This window comes from Gavialis gangeticus, unplaced genomic scaffold, assembly GCF_001723915.1.
Source record: "Gavialis gangeticus isolate Ggan-Ray unplaced genomic scaffold, GavGan_comp1, whole genome shotgun sequence".
In the NCBI taxonomy this organism is placed as follows: Eukaryota; Metazoa; Chordata; order Crocodylia; family Gavialidae; genus Gavialis; species Gavialis gangeticus.
Window position 1 is genome coordinate 92780471 of NW_017729032.1, and position 4079 is coordinate 92784549.

Sequence of the window (4079 nt, forward strand, 5' to 3'; positions counted from 1 at the left end):
TGTGCAGTGGTCCTCTGTTTTTCAGCTCTGCAAAAGACTTCTTGCATAAATCTCCTGGAAACTTCACAGTTCTACCCACAGGTTACACTGATAAGTAGAAGAATGAAAAATTCTGCCTCCTGGATACCAAAGCCCATGTGAATACTCATGCAAATATATCAGCTCAGGAGAATTTCACCCAGGAAGGCATATAGCTTTTTCATTCTCTCAAATGGCAACTTTGTGCATTTTACATGGCAACCATATTTTGTTCTTGGGAGATGCATAGTTCTGTCTAGCAATGCCAAAACTCTTATGAGAATTCTGAGGACAATCCAACACCATGCTGGCACAGGTTGTGGGATGGATGGAAATATGTGGATCCTCTTTTGCCACAGCTTTTGAAAATGAGATCTTACAGTATGTCAGTGAAGGCGGGAAAGCAATGAGCTAACTTGCCAACACCACTAAGACTAAGGGAACTCTTTCACAAGAAGTTCATGGTTACCTTCTTAATCTACTGAAGTGCAAAGCAAGAACAAGCAAATGGATGGGATAATAGGATTGAATGCACACTTGACAAACTGTGGACAACAACAAGCTGAATTGAGTGGCAGGCACTCTGAAAGGCAGGGATAGGATCCAGAATGATCTGGATAAACTGTAAAAATTAACCAAATGAAATTTAGCAAGGACAAGTTCACAGCATCCCACTCACTTGGGATGAGATAAATGCATGCACAAATACAGACTGGGGAATGAATGAGCAGACTAGAATACTGCAGAGAAGAAACTGGAGGTCACAAGCTGAATATGGTCTAAGCATGTGCTCTTGTTGCAAAAATAATTAAATAAAAGCCAACAGCACACTGAGCTATATTACCAGGAGTATCGCCTGCCAATCAAGAAAAGTGATTCTTCTACTCCATTCAGCATTACTGATGCCTTACCTGGATACTGTGTAGTTTTGCATCTTATGGTTACAGAAAGATGTGAATATATTTGAAAAAGTCCAAAGCAGACCAACAAAAATGATTAGAGCCTGGGAAGCATGGTTTATCAGGAATGGCTTCAAGAATAAGGGTTATTTAATCTGGAAAAGAAAGGACTGAGAGGGGATTTAATAAGAGTCTTCAAATACCTGATGGGTGATTATCAGGGATCCTGGTTTTCTCTGATTAAAAAAAAAATCCCCTATTTTTAGATTTAACAAAGAAACCCAAATCCACATTTTTCTGTCATTAGAATGAAACACCACTATATATCATTCTAATCACCATAAGAGGAAGATGTCACCGTGTGCAAGCCCAGCCACTGCCACCCCCACCACCCCCACTCGGCATTCAGTCACCACCATCAGGGAAGTGAAAACCATTGTGGTTTTTTCCTCCCCACTGGTCAGCAGCAAGTGGTGGGGCCACCAGTGGCCCTCCACCAAACAGCAGCAAGGAGACAAAAACCACAGCATATTTAAAACCATGTTTTTTGCTTTCCCAGCAATCAGCAGCAAACAGCCCAGTTGGTGTGGTCCCTCGAATCAGGGTGGTGGGGCAAGCAGTGAAATGAAAAAAATTAAAGGAGCCACAGTGGGGGTATTTCTTTCATGATTTATGGAGCTTTATTATAGAATCATAAAAAACATAGACAAGTAAGGCTGGAAGTCCAACTCCCTCCCTGAGGTGGGAAAGGCCTTGTGTCCCATAAAGTATCCAAGAACAAAAATAAGAAACGACAAACCATATGCTGAAATACAGACAGATATATACAAATAACAAACAAAAGGAAATAACTGAATAAGAATCTGATTTTACCCTGCATCCTGCACCTAAAAATGCAGCTTCTACTGAACTTGAGAGGTTATAAAATGTTCCAGGCTCTGACCCTCAAGTCAGGGACACCTACAAATTCTGCTTCCAAACTACTTCACTCAACCTACTGGCTGAGGCCCATAGTCCAGGAAAACTAAAGAAAAACACTTGTTCTCAAGGCATTGCTTAAGTATGGTTTCTTGTCTGTCCACTTACATACATTATTCATTGGATTCTTGGGAAACCCATACTCTGCATAAAAATTCTTGCCCCATAAGGGTGTGTGTATTTACCTGACTAGAAGTCATTTCTGTTCCAGTTGTGACCTTGGGAATCCTTTCAGACAGATTCTAATACATGGTCTCTCCCTTAATTTCCCCCCTATGAGAAATGTCCTTCCTTGCATAGTCTATTCCCAGATAATATTCATGCTAAGGTCCCTCTTTAAAAAAAGTTGTCATTGTCTGGAAGGCTCATATGTCTTGAACTGCATCCGTAAGGGTCTATTTGCCTGGCTATTTGACACACTCATGTCAGATGATTATTTTCAGCCTTTTAGGCTTTGAGCCTTTCAAACGTGTGAAACAAACATATACTTTAAAGAATCACACTTGAAAATCATTATCATATTATGTAACCGTGGCCCTATTATAACACATAAAGAAATATATTTTATATTAAATACCATAATGCACATAGAAATAAAGATGATGTGGCTGAACACAGGTAACACCACTTACCTGTTGAGACTTCAGATGCCATGTTAGAAAGCTCAAGAAAACGTGCATGACATCTTACAAACACCTTAAAATATTATGGGGTTCATGACACTGTTATTGCTATAAATTATATATTTTAAAGGACAAAAAGTTATTTTCAGTGTATCTCAGGACCCGAAAGTACTATTTAAATGGGTCATGTCTACTCCCACCAAAGTAAAATGAGTCAGAATCAGTCCCTTACATTACATATTTAACACAATTGACAGGAATTTTTCAATAAATGATTTATGCTGCAAAAAGCTCACTTGTTAAAACAGAGACTTTTTGCAGAATCAGATTGGTTTAAAAATTATCTCTGCTCAAAATTTTGTTAAATGTCTCAAAAATTGTGAACTATTTAATTCTGACACTTAACAAGCAAAAATCTGGTTTTCTGTTCCTAAATATTTTTAGTTGAAAATTTAGGGTGTTTGTAGCAAATTAAAAAATAATGGGAAAATTCTAAATGAACATTTCAATATTATTAAAAGATGATGGATTTCCATGGACCAGTTTGGGAAGGGGAGAGCACTGCAATTTTTGCAAATTAACTTTTTGCCTTTTTTGGGCTATGAAGACATTCAGAATGGAAAAACTATTAAACTATATCCTGCTGAGTTCTATTATTTGACTACTGTACCATTATTAATCTATGCATGTTTATTATACATAACCACTATTGTAAAAATATAGGCAAGATCCTCAGCTGTTGCGCATTGGCTTTGCTACATGGACTTCAATATTTTACTTGGGCCAGGACAAGATCTAACTTCAGGTATGCTGTCTACTCATTTTCCAAAGAACCTAGAAGGAGTCAAAAGTCTGACTTGTCTGTGTGTGTTTTAATTTGTTATGCTATGTGAAAGCAAGTAATGGGCCATCAAATCAAATAAGGTTCATCTTCAATGTTCTGTATGTTACTATGATTACTATAATATGAGTTGATGGCCTATACTGTCTCCAAAATCCATACTTAGAAAAGGTGGAAATATAGGTTCTTTCTTTTAATCCATACCATCAACTTTGCAAATGGTAGCATCAATCTTTCTGTATTAAACTGTAAAAATCTTTCTTTTCTTATAGTTTAGTTGGAAGCTGATACAGACAGAAGCTGATACAGACAGTGTAGTAAATTGATTCTGTAATGTACCCTCTCTGAACCATTTATGCAATAGTAATTCACATGTCCTCCAAATAATTCTCTTTATAAAAAAAAGTTATGTGCAAGAACCAACTGAGGAAAGGATTTATGTGACTGTTGTGTTTAACCACTGCAGTTTGCATACAGAATAATCATAATATTGAATATTCACCACAAATAGATACCAAGCACAACAAACAAGAAGTTGTTCACACAAACATGTGTTTAAGTATTTCATAAAATAAATACTTGAAGGGACCTTACAGATCATCAGGTCCAGAACCCTCCCCCCCCCCGCTCTAAGCAGGAAGACAACTGGGGTCAAGTGACCCCAGCGAGGTGACTATCTAGTCTCCTCTTGAAAGCCTCCAGGGTAGGTGACTGCACCAC